The sequence below is a fragment of the Hyla sarda genome, chromosome 12, assembly GCF_029499605.1.
Source record: "Hyla sarda isolate aHylSar1 chromosome 12, aHylSar1.hap1, whole genome shotgun sequence".
Taxonomy (NCBI): domain Eukaryota; kingdom Metazoa; phylum Chordata; class Amphibia; order Anura; family Hylidae; genus Hyla; species Hyla sarda.
The window spans coordinates 40238219-40252035 of NC_079200.1; the positions used below are offsets into that span (position 1 = coordinate 40238219).

General features: G+C 45.3%; 1 pseudogene; it reads left to right on the forward strand.

The window, feature by feature from the left end:
* The first annotated feature begins 9908 nt into the window (after positions 1–9908).
* On the forward strand, positions 9909–9986 carry LOC130297194 (U2 spliceosomal RNA; annotated as a pseudogene).
* Positions 9987–13817: the final 3831 nt, after the last annotated feature.

Here is a 13817-nt window from a genome sequence, read left to right on the forward strand (position 1 = left end):
AAACTTTTAATATAGTGTTCCTTGTGTAATTAGCAGACACTTTCCCATTCACTTGCTTTTAAAATTATCAACATAAATCTGTTTAAAATGTAGTAGAAAAAACGGCCACTAGATGGCGCAATTAATACAGTGAGTTTGGTTTCCTCCCGGCCTGGCAGGAGACCAAACTCAGGAAATGTTTCGCTGCACAGAGCCTCACTGAAAGCTGCACGGAGCCTCATTGAAAGCTGCAAAGAGCCTCACTGAAAGCTTGAGGTCTTCTATTCATCACAGCACTGGAACGATGTGAGGGCGAAAGCGGTTCCTCAGCAGGCTTCAGTGATGTCATGCCTGCTGGGAAATGCCCACTTTCTCCTGCTGGGAGATTGCCCTATGTGAGCAAGAATTAAAGTTTGATACAGAGCTTTTTAACCTGTTGGGGACTAAGGGCATACAGGTATGCCCTTGCTCCCTGGTAATTAGGGACCAAGGGCGTACCTGTACGCCAGTGGGAATTCTGTTCACTGCCGCTCATGGGGCGGTGGTCGGAACAGGATGACTGCTGATATCTATCAGCAGCCATCCCGGCACATCTCCTAGGGGGGTCCGGAGACAGCCCCCCCCCCCTTAAACACCCCCCACCCTTGACGGCGATTGCTGTTATTCGCCATTCAATTCTGTCCGGTGAATCACAGCTTTTTCTGCACGATCGGGTCACTGGTGATTGCCCGGAAAATAAGGATGATCGGAGCTGTCAGAAACAGCCCCGACCATTCTGAATGATAGGAGCGAGGTGGCAGGGGTGCCACTCCTCCTATTCCCTGCCATTGGTCAGTCACGACTGACCGACCGATGGCAGGAGGGGAGGGGGGGGGGGTAAACGTCATGATCCCCCACTCCGCCCGTCCCTGGAAGTCCCCATTTTGAAGACCCCTCACGGAACGTAACAAGGGGTATAGTGAGCCTTAACACCCCACAGGTGTTTGACAAATTAAGTTGAACAAGAAAATACATTTTTTTTTTCACTAAAATGCTGGTGTTACCCCAAAGTTTTCATTTTCACAAGGGGTAACAGGAAAAAAGCTCCCCAAAAATTTGTAACCCCATTTCTTCTGAGTAAGGATATATCCCATATGTGGATGTAAAGTGCTCTGCGGTTGCACTACAGGGCTCAGAAGAGAAGGAGCGCCATTGGGCTTTAGGAGAGAGAATTTGGCTGGAATTGAAGGCCATGTGCGTTTACAAAGCCCCCATAGTGCCAGAACAAGCCCCCCCCCCACATGTGACCCCATTTTGGAAACTACACCCCTCACATAATGTAATAAGGGGTACAGTGAGCAGTTACACCCCACAGATGTCTGACAGTTTTTTGGAACAGTGTCCGTAAAAAGGAAAAATGTTATTTTTCATTTGCACGGCCCACTGTTACAAGGATCTGTCAGACACCTGTGGGGTGTAACTGCTCACTGTACTCTTATTACATTCTGTGAGGAGTGTAGTTTCCGAAATGCACATGGCCCCCAACTTCCATTCCAACCAAATTCTCTCCCCAAAAGCCCAATGGCACTCTTTCTCTACTGAGCCCTGTAGTGTGGCCGCAGAGAACTTTACATCCACATACAGTATGGGGGACTTCCATACTCAGAAGAAATAGTGTTTCAAATTTTGCGGGGCTTTTTCTCCTGTTACCCCTAATAAGAATGAAAAATTTAGGGTAACACCAGCATTTTAGAGAAAAAATCTTTCATTTTCACATCCAAATTTTGTAAAAATTCGTTACATACCTGTGGGGTGTTAAGGGTCACTGTACCCCTTGTTACGTTCCTTGAGGGGTGTAGTTTCCCAAATAGTATGCCATGTGTTTTTTTTTGTTTTTTTGTTTGCTGTTCTGGCACCATAGGGGCTTCCTAAATGCAACAGGTCCCCCAAAAACCATTTGAGCAAAATTCGCTTTCCAAAAGCCCAATGTCTCTCCTTCCCTTCTGAGCCCTCTAGTGCACCCACAGAGCCATTAACATCCACATATGATATATTTCCTTACTCGAGAGAAATGGGGTTACAAATTATGGGGCACATTTTAACCTATTACACCTTGTGAAAATGAAAAAAAATTGGGATGACAAGCATTTTAGTGAAAAAAAAAACAGATTTTTCATTTTCACAACCCACTTTAACGAACATTTGTCAATCACCTGTGGGGTGTTAAGGCTCACTTTACCCCTTGTTATGTTCCTTGAGGGGTATTATTTCCCAAATAGTGTGCCATATGGGTGTTTTTTGCGATATGCCCCCCCCCCCCCAAAAAAAAACATTTTAGCAAAATTCACTCTCCAAAATCCCATTGTCGCTTCTTCCCTTCTGAGCCCTCTAGTGCACCCACAGAGCAATTGACATACACATATGAGGTATTTCCTTCTTTGAGAGAAATTGGGTTACAAATTTTAGAAAGATTTCTCTACTTTTACCCCTTGTAAAAATTCAAAAACTGGGTCTACAAGAACATGCGAGTGTAAAAAATGAAGATTTTGAATTTTCTCCTTCACTTTGCTGCTATTCCTGAGAAACACCTAAAGGGTTAACATACTTTCTGAATGTCATTTTGAATACTTTGAGGGGTGCAGTTTTCATAATGGGGTCCATTATGGGGTATTTCTAACATAAAGACCCTTAAATTCACTTCAAAACTGAACTAGTCCCTGAATGAAGAATTTGAAAATTGCTGCTTAACTTTGAAGCCCTCTAATGTCTTCAGAAAGGAAAAACATGTAAACTTTATGATAAAGTAGACATATTGTAAATGTGAATCAATATATAATTTATTTGGAATGTCCATTTTCCTTACAAGCAGAGATATTCAAAGTTAGAAAAATGCAAAATTTTCTAAATTTTCATGAAATTTGGGGATTTTTCACCAAGAAATGATGATTATGAGTATCAGCGAAAATTTACCACTGACATAAAGTAGAATATGTCACGAAAAAACAATCTCGGAATCAAATTCATAAGTAAAAGCATCCCAGGGCCCCCCTTGCCACAATCACATTATGGACGGCACCGCCATCATGTTAATTAATCAGTATGACTGCAGTCGCTGCTACCAGACCTGTCCGTCCGGCAGCAGCGCAGTCTACATGAGGAGGACCTGGGGTGGGACCTGAGTGACTATCCCACCCCTGCCATTCTGCCGCATTAACTGAGTGGAGGAGCAGGGGCATGGCACGTACGGCGCCAACAGGAAGCCCTGCCTCTCTCCTTCCGCAGCGACTGCCCGTAATCTCGCCTCACACCGCCAGCAGGACCGTCAGTCACAGCCCGGTAATCCGCCCGCAGGACCGTCTGTCTGTCTGCTTTCCTTTCCTCTACCCGGTATGAGTAAACCCCGCGCATCAGAAATGAACGGCGCTGCAGCGCCATTCATTTATGGCATGCTCTGCGCTCAGTTCATAGTAGTTGCGCATAGTGACATCCTCTGACGTCAGAAGCTAGTGTTTTCCAACCATGGTGCCTTCAGCTGTTGTAAAACTACAACTCCCAGCATGCCCAGACAGCCTTTGGCTTTCTGGGCATGCTGGGAGTTGTAGTTTTGCAACAGCAGGAGACACAAAACTACAAATCCCAGCATGCCCAAACAACCTTTGGCTGTTTGGGCATGCTGGGATTTGTAGTTTTGTGTCTCCTGCTGTTGCAAAACTACAACTCAAGCCAAATGTTGTCCGGGCATGCTGAGAGTTGTAGTTTTGCAACAGCTGGAGGTGCCATGGTTTGAAAACTTTGGCTTACAGTAAATGTCTTACAGGAGTACTCCAGGATGCAAAAATTGTCATTCAGACTGCCGGCAGTAAAATAATAAATATACATACCTGCTGTCTCTCCCCCGGTGCCTTTAGTAACCTGCTCTGGCCTCCGCCGTGATCCTTTTCCTGGTTGCCGGTGGTCGGTGAGTCATACTGCACTGGGCTAATCACCGGCCGCAGCGAAGTCCCACCTTGGCCGGCAATGTGACTCACCGACCACCGGCAACAAGGAAAAGGATCGCGGCGGAGGCAAGAGCGGGTTACCGGAGGCATCTGGGGAGCGACAACAGGTATGTATATTTATTATTTTACTGCCGGCAGTCTGAATGACAATTTTTGCATCCTGGAGTACTCCTTTAAGTTAGAGAAATATATATTGTGAAAACCCCTCTTATCATAAATCATCCTGTACAGATTAACATTAGGGTAGATGTAACATTAGGGTACATGTAACAGATCCGCAGCGTATTTTACGCTGCGGATCCGCCGATGACTTGACTCTATAGAGTGCCTCCTGCTGTTTTCCTCCCTGTGTGCTGCTCACAACAGCAATCTGCCACTAATATGCAGCCACACAGGGACCTGCGAGTCACCGTGGGCACATGCTGTGTACTCAGAAACATCATGGAGCGGCTCGTAGCGGCGGATTGCTGCTGTAAGCAGGACACGGGGGAAAACAGCTGGAGGCACATTATAGGGTCAAGTCATTGACGGATCAGCAGAGTAACATACACTACTGATCTGTTACATGTGACCCTACCCTAAGGGTGCGTTCACATGTGCATATTTTTGCTGCAGATTTGCTTCAGCAGATTTTGCTGCCCATTGACTTCAATGGGTAACAAAATCTACCACAGCAAATCTGTAGCAGAAAATGTATTGACTTTGTGGGGCAGGGGGGAATTGTGTGCTGCACACGTTCAGCCATCTTGAATAATGGTATCTGCTTGTTCATGAGGTGATCATAGAATTTGGGGTCCGGAGACAGCGTGTGTATGTATGATGTGTGTGTATGTATGGTGTGTGTGTATGTACTGTATGTATGATATATGAATGATGTGTGTGTATGCACTGTATGTATGATGTATGAATGATGTGTGGGTATGTACTGTATCTATGATGTATGAATGATGTGTGTGTATGTACTGTATGTATGATGTATGAATGATGTGTGTGTATGAATGATAGATGTGTGTAAACAAGATGTATGTATGTATGATGTGTGGAGATGTATTATGCGGGGGGGATCTGGAGGCGGCGGGTGTATATATATGTGTATGCATGATGTGCGTATGTATGTATTATGCATGTGGAGGGCGGAGGCGGCGTGTCTATGATGTGTGTGTATGTACTATATGTATGAATGGTGTGTGTGTATGTACTGTATGGGGCAGTATTATATTCAGGGGGTACAGTGGGTGGCAGTATTATATTTGGGGGGTGCAGTGGGTGATAGTATATGCAGGAGGTACAGTGGATGGTAGTTTTATATTCAGGGGTACAGTGGGCGGCAGTATTATATTCAGGGGGTACAGTATATAGCAGAATAATAATGATTATTGTCTTCATACAGAGGATGAGGATCTACTGACAAAGTGAGAACCTATGATGTCCAGGCGTCAGACTCTGCAGAGAAGATGGAGCTGGAAGACACCCTGACGTCTGGACCAGATGGAGAAGAAAAGAAAAGACAACAGAGAAGAAGTCACTCAGGTCACTGATATTATTGTGTATTCTCCTGACTGTCCTATCAGCTGGAGTCACTTGTAAGTTCCACAGTGATGATGGGTGACGATGTACCCTAATCTGTGGCTCTCCAGCTGTTGCAAAACTACAACTCCTATAATGCCGGAGGCTTTCCAGACATGATGGGAGTTATAGCTTTATAACAGCTGGAGAGCAACTGGAACCAGGGTGATTGGGTGATTGGTGGGGGTCCCAGCAGTTGGACCCCCACCAGAAAAATGGGCTGCTTATTCTTAAATGTCTGTTTTGTCTGTCTGGCCCTGCCTGTTAGTCACTTATATAGTTGTGTATTCTCCTGACTGTGTTTCATCAGTGCTGTAGTAACTGATATGTTTGTGCGGCCGAGTAAGGGGTCGCCCGGGATTGGGGAAGCGGGTCGTCAGGTGGCCCAAGGCAATTTTTCACAACGGGGCCCTTGGGTTTCTATCTACGCCCCTGATTATTGTATAAAGTGACAGTGGTCAGATGTGCAAAAAATGCTCTGGTCCTTAAAGGGGTACTCCTGTGGAAAACTTTTTTTTAAATCAACTGGTGCCAGAAAGTTAAACAGATTTGTAAATCACTTCTATTAAAAAATCTTAATCCTTCCAGTACTTTTTAGGGGCTGTATACTACAGAGAAATCCAAAAAAGAAATGCATTTCCTCTGATGTCATGACCACAGTGCTCTCTGCTGACCTCTGCTGTCCATTTTAGGAACTGTCCAGAGCAGCATATGTTTGCTATGGGGATTTTCTCCTCCTCTGGACAGTTCCTAAAATGGACAGCAGAGGTCAGCAGAGAGCACTGCGGTCATGACATCAGAGGAAATGCATTTCTTTTTTGGATTTCTCTTTAGTATACAGCCCCTAAAAAGTTCTGGAATGATTAAGATTTTTAATATAAGTGATTTACAAATCTGTTTAACTTTCTGGCACCAGTTGATTTAAAAAAAAAAGTTTTCCACGGGAGTACCCCTTTAAGGTCAAAATGGGCTTCGTCCCGAAGGGGTTAAAGCTTTGAATAATTCTTTTAAGGGTGGGAGAAGTGTTAGGAGTACTCTGCCCCTATACATGTTATCCCCTATCAAAAGGATAGGGGATAACATGTCTGATCGTGGGGTCCGGCCGCAGGGACACCCTGCGATCTCCAGGCCGGCGCTGGGAAGTCTGGGGCTTCCGTGATCGTGATTTCACACACCACACCCCCTCCATTCATGTCTATGGGAGGGGGCTTGACAGCTAGTACACAGCCTTCACACCTCCTCCCATAGAAATGAATGGAGGGGGCGTGGTGGCTGTGTTCGCCAGTCATCCCGACTGGGGTGCCGCGGCAGAGATCGCAGGGTTCCCCAGCGGTTGGACCCCCTTTGAGCGGACGTGTTATCCCCTATCCTTTGGATAGGGAATAACATGTCTAGCAGCGGAGTACCCCTTTAATGTGTCTATGACCTATTATTGTTTTACATTATCTTTTAAAAATAACCATCAACGTATGAATAAATATTGCTTCTTTGACTATACAAGCACATATATACCTCATCTCTGCAGACCTAATGTGATATGAACATAGGCACAGAACAGACCCAAAATGTAATGATAGACACTTTATGTAAATACAATAGAATACATTCACTTTTTCACATTTTGTTGTAGCCTTGTGCTAAAATAATAAAAATATAATCTATTTTCCCCATCATTCTGCATTTAAAGGGGTATAACTGCCAAAGACATCTTATCCCCTTTCCAAAGGATAGAGGATAAGATGTCTGATCGCAGGGGCCAGCCACTGGGACCCCCTGTGATCTCCGTGCAGCATCCGCATTCTATGTGGGGCTGCTGCTCCAGTCTTTGAAATCTGTGTTTACGGGACTGGAGACGTGACATCACGCCCCCCCTGAGACATCACGCCACGCCCCCTCCATTCATGTCTATAGGAAGGGGGTGTGACGGCCCCCCCGCAATCAGGCATCTTATCCCCTATTCTTTGGGTTCTGCCTAGAGAAATATGTGTGTAGCCACATATCTTGAAAAGGGTACAAAAAAATTCTGCTCTACTCAAATTTCTCAAGAGCAGTGGCTTCCCTAATTTTTAAAGGGTTATTCCAGTATTAGAAAATGTTATTAAAATGAGCACTATCCTAGAGACATGTCAAAAGTTTTGATCGTTGGGTATTTCGACCTCCACCAATCACACACAATGGACAGAGGTGTAAGCAGAGAGCACTGTGGTCAGACAGAAAGGAAACTCAAAAAGAAAAGAACTTCCTGTGGAGTATATAGCAGCTGATAAGTACCGTATTTATCGGGGTATACCATGCACCGGCCTATAACACGCACCCTCATTTTACCAAGGATATTTGGGTAAAAAAAGTTTTTTACCCAAATATCCATGATAAAATGAGGGTGCGTGTGTGCGCGTGTATACCCCGATATACCCGCAGGAAAGGCAGGGGGAGAGAGGCCGTCGCTGCCCGCTTCTCTCCCCCTGCCTTTCCTGGGGTCTAGAGCGCTGCTGTCGGCCCTTTTCACCCCCTGGTTATCGGCGCCGCTGCCCGTTCTGTCCCCCTGACTATCGGTGCCGGCGCCGATAGCCAGGGGGAGAGAAGCGGCGCCGACAGCCAGGGGGAGAGAAGGGGCAGCGGCACCCATTGCCGGCGCCGCTGCCCCGTTGCCTCCCCCCATCCCCGGTGGCATAATTACCTGAGTCGGGTCCGCGCTGCTCCAGGCCTCCGTCGTGCGTCCCCAGCGTCGTTGCTATGCACGGCGTGGCGCTCTGACGTCATGCGCCGCGCCGTTCAGCGCATAGCAATGACGCCGGGGACGCACGACGGAGGCCTGGAGCAGCGCGGACCCGACTCAGGTAATTATGCCACCGGGGATGGGGGGAGGCAACGGGGCAGCGGCGCCGGCAATGGGTGCCGCTGCCCCTTCTCTCCCCCTGGCTGTCGGCGCCGCATCTCTCCCCCTGGCTATCGGCGCCGGCACCGATAGTCAGGGGGACAGAACGGGCAGCGGCGATAACCAGGGGGTGAAAAGGGCGACAGCAGCGCTCTAGACCCCAGGAAAGGCAGGGGGAGAGAAGCGGGCAGCGATGGCCTCTCTCCCCCTGCCTTTCCTGGGGGTGTATTGGCGTATAACACGCACACAGACTTTAGGCTAAAAATTTTAGCCTTAAAGTGCGTGTTATACGCCGATAAATACGGTACTTTAAGGATTAAGATTTTTAAATAGAAGTAATTTACAAATCTATTTAGCTTTCTGGTACCAATTGATTTAAAAATAATATATGTTTTCAAGCGGAGTACCCCTTTAAAGGAGTACTCCAGTGCTTACACATCTTATCCCCTATCCAAAGGATAGGGGATAAGATGCCTGATCGCGGTAGTCCCGCAACTGGGGACGCCCGTGATCATGCACGCGGCACCCCGTTTGTAATCAGTCCCCGGAGCGTGTTCGCTCCGGGTCTGTTACGCTCGACCGCAGGGCTGGCGGCGTGTGACGTCACGCCTCCGCCCCCCTGTGGGACGTCACGCTCCGCCCCTCAATGCAAGCCTACGGGAGGGGGCGTGATTGCTATCACGCCCCCTCCCGTAGGCTTGCATTGAGGGGCGGAGTGTGACGTCACACGCTGCTGGCCCTGCGGTCGAGCGTAATCAGACCCGGAGCGAACACGCTCCGGGGACTGATTACAAACGGGGTGCCGCTTGCATGATCACGGGCGTCCCCAGCTGCGGGACTCCCGCGATCAGGCATCTTATCCCCTATCCTTTGGATAGGGGATAAGATGTGTAAGCACCGGAGTACCCCTTTAAACAAACAAGGGTATTAGTGACCCAGGGCTTGTCCCTTGGTTAAAGGTGTTTCTAAATTGTTGACCCTGACCCATCTCGGGGTATTGTTTTGTGTCACATGATTGAGACACACTTTCAATGTAAGTCTATGGCGTGTTTCTCGATCATGTGCCTCAAAGCAGGTCTTCTCCTGGCTCGTTCACTTGATTGGTAGAGGTCTGAACACTAAAACTCCCACCGATCAAAACGTTTGACACATGAACAGTGTGTAGAACTGAGCAACTGCTCAACCATGAAGTATAACCTGAAAGTACAAGAATGAGAACCTCCCAAAACTAAAGGATTTTTAGTAATTTAAAAACTGGGACAAACAGGTAAGAAAAGCATTATGCTTCTGCAGCAATTTAGTTTTTATTTACATGTGTAACATCCTGTGTACAGATGGGAAAAACTTCCAGAAGGTCTATCATCAGTGCAGCACTCCATAATCTGGGCTTTATGGTAGAGTGGTCAAAAAGAAGCCTCTTCTCAGGTAATGGAACTTTAGTAAAAAAAGGATCCCGGATGTGCACTTTACCCATAAAAGGACATAATAAATACAGACATATAAAAAGTAATATCGCTTCTCGGCCTTTTGGCTAAGATCACGTGTAGTATCTGTTCTTATCGGTGGTCTTATCGGTGGTCCGAGCCATTGATGTAGGATGGGTGCTGCATGGAGGGGGCAGGTGTACCAGGGCATTCCAGGGCTGGTTCTGAGGAATCAGCTCGATGGCTGCCCCGATGTGACCGGTTTCCCTTCGGATCTCGCCATGAGGCTGAGAGGGTCTAGAGCTGAGGTACTTTAGTGCCTCTGGGAGTGGTGACCCAGAGGTGCCGAAACACACTGGGTGAATTGGCTCACTGAGTTGAAGCACTGGCACCATGATCTCTTGGTTCCCGGCCTTCTGGCTAGGATCGCGAAATATTTATAGATCCAGCTGGATGTCCAAGCAGTATACCTGCACACATTCTCTTATTTATTTTTGTTCTCTGTGTCACTTTTTGCGTGTTGTGTGTCCACTGGATTGTTAGGATATGGTAGCCCTTCTGGGTGTCCCTCCTAGGGGTCTAGGGGAGGTGTGTTTGGCCATTAGGTTCTGTACCTCCCTGCAAAAACCCCGGGTACTCCTGCATGGGCAGGATACTGACCATTAACGGCTCTGCGGGCAGATACCTTGGCTAACACCAAAGGGGATTCCGGGAACATTTGTAGTCCCTTAGTAGCTTCGTCGAAAGGGGGCATCGAACCTGGAACCTTGCAGGTACCTTTTGGTCCGGAGGTGAAGGGTAAGGTTTGTTGGGGGGCCTCTCTCCTGTCGGAGAAGGGCTTGCGATAGACCACATCCTTTGTCCATGTTTTTTTAGTGTAACACGTTTGCACTTTTTCTTGCACTTTGGGTGAATCGAGAGCATGTTCCTCGGCTCTTAAAAAAATTAATAAATAAATAAAAAGTAATATTTGCACTCTACAACGCATTTCTGGTCTGTAAGGAACCCTTCCTCAGTAAAGCAATATTTAATTTTTTTGTTTTCAATAAATTAAGAAAGATTTGTAACATTCATGATAGGAAAAATGTGTTTTATTTTCACAGTAGCACATGTCCACAAAGTGTGAAAAAGGTAAATGGTCTGAAATCAAATAACTTACATTTTAAAATCACGACATTGAAAACATTTTATTCTAACAATTACTGTTAGACCTCATGCACACAACTGTGTTGTTGCTGCATACAACTTCTTCTGTGTGCCTGAGGCTTTACTGACACAAATAAAATATTCTGCTTTTTGAAGAATCTGTATAGGTATATATTGTTAAAAGTGATCAAAAATAAATAAAAAGTAAATTTTCTTAAAGAACAAGATGAAAGAAATCATATTTTTAGTCTTTCCTGATATACCTTTATACTTATCAAAGATTTATATTTAAGAGAGAAATGGTAACTGAGCTTAGAAAAGTGTGGAAGAATGTGTAGGAGAGAAGAAATGTGAGGGAAGAAATAGAGTGGGAGTAGGACTAAATCCAAGTCTTGGGGGGGGGGGGGGGGGGGGTGCATATTTCTGATAACACGCAGAGGAAAGAGAGTTTGCAGAATCCAGACTAAACCTAAAGTAACATAATCTGCCCAATTACTAGTGTCTCCAGTGAGAAAACACATCCTTGTTTTGCATCTATGAGGATGGGAAGGGTTTATAAACTATACACTAAGAAGGGATAGTAGGTGAGGGGTTAATGAAAGACGTGCTGTTTTCTAGACTTAAGAATTTTATCTATTTTAGGTCAAGTGTAATGCAATGAGTTTACAGGAAGAGCACAAAAACATTTCATAACTGCGCATATTTACGTCGGTTTTATGTTTATCCCTTAAAAGGATACACATTGCTTTCCTTCACTTGTTTCTAGACTCTGCATTTCTCTACCCACCAATAATACCCTACAGCATTATTACTGGCTATAGCACCAACACAGTAGGATTTTAGGTTGAACTTGATGGACTCTTGTCTTTTGTTTAACTCTACTTACTATGTAACTATCAACATAAGGCAACAAGTTTCTCAAATGTTCAATTTAGGTGCAAATTAATACATTTTTTTGTAAAAACGAAAATTTTAACACACACTTGTGTGAACTGGCCTTTGTGATATCAGCACCCATTCAACACCCACTCTGAATATGCCCTAAAATATTTACATTTGTGACATTAAAAGTAATTTTTAAAGGGAGTCTGTCAACTAATTTTCACATGTTAGACTATGAATAGATATTGGCAAATGTATTTTAATCATTTTTAGCCCTGTCACTGTAGATGGGCATCAGATATATGATCAGATATAAAATCATCTCTTTTGCATGGCTTTAAAGTATCCAGGAGGTGTAGATGAGACTCCCTAGTAATGCAGTATTGCTCAGCTCTTGCACGTCTGCGCCTTCCTTCCATCGTTGAACAACATATTGGCCTCCCAAACCTGTTCCATCTGTTGAAAAATTGGCGCATGCAAAGCTATAGGTAAAGACTTCATTGCACCTCTGTGCATGTGATGCTTCCGAGTCAAATTTTCCACTTGTTTTTTTTCCCACCAGCAAAAACTGCCACATCTTTTTATTGGGTTTTAGCAGTTTTTCAGTCATTTTTAGTTTTCTGGCATTTTTGCTGGTGTGTGGAAACAGACAATTTTGTACCCTGTGGCAGAGCGCCCGGTCCACTGAGTATAAAGAGGTAAGCAGTGATGCATAGCATCATTACTCACCTTCGCCAGCTGTATAGTAAACATAGGTGCATAGTGAACCCATGTATATTATACAGGAGCCGGGAATCCCATCACTATACCCTTTGGGGGCTATACAGTATATACAGCTATCTATAGATGGCTATATATACTGTCTACAAAAGCAAACGTCCATTTACCTCATCCTGCTGCTCCGGCCTTGTCCATGAAGCTCTGCCTCTAGTAATGTCGTCATTAGGGGTGGATCTACAGCCCGGGAGTGCTTAAAGGGGTACTCCACCCCTAGACATCTTATCCCCTATCCAAAGGATAGGGGATAAGATGTCTCAGTTTGGTGTCTCAGTTTGGTGCCACATATGGGGTATTTCCGTACTCGGGAGAAATTGCACTACAAATTTTGGGGGGCTTTTTCTCCTTTTACCCCTTATGAAAAGGAAAAGTTGGGGGAAAAAAAAGACCCCCAAAATTTGTGACGCAATTTCTCCTGAGTACGGAAATACCCCATATGTGGGCATAAAATGCTCTGCGGGCGCATAACAAGGCTCAGGAGTGAGAGCGCACTATGTATATTTGAGGCCTAAATTGGTGATTTGCACAGGGGTGGCTGATTTTACAGCGGTTCTGTCATAACCGCAAAAAAAATAAATACCTACATGTGACCCCATTTTGGAAACTACACCCCTCACGGAATGTAACAAGGGATATAGTGAGCCTTAACACCCCACAGGTGTTTGACGAATTTTCATTAAAGTTGGATGGGAAAATTAAAACAAAATAAAAAATAAAAAAAAATTCCACTAAAATGTAGGCGTTACCCTATATTTTTCATTTTCACAAGGGAAAATTTGTACACCCATTTCTTCTGAGTATATAAATACCCCATATGTGGATGTAAAGTGCTCTGAGGGCAAACTACAATGCTCATAAGAGAAGGAGCACCATTGGGATTTTGGAGAGAAAATTTGTCCGGAATTGAAGGACACGTGTGTTTACAAAGCCCCCATAGTGCCAGAACAATGGACCCCTCCCACATGTGACCCCATTTTGGAAACTACACCCCTCACGTAATGTAATAAGGGGTACAGTGAGCATTTACGCCCCACAGGTGTCTGCCAGTTTTCTGGAACAGTGGTCTGTGAAAATGAAAAATGTAATTTTGCATTTGCTCAGCTCACTGTTCCAAAGATCTGTCAAATGCCAGTGGGGTGTAAATACTCACTGCACCCCTTATTAAATTCTGTGAGGGGTGTAGTTTCCAAA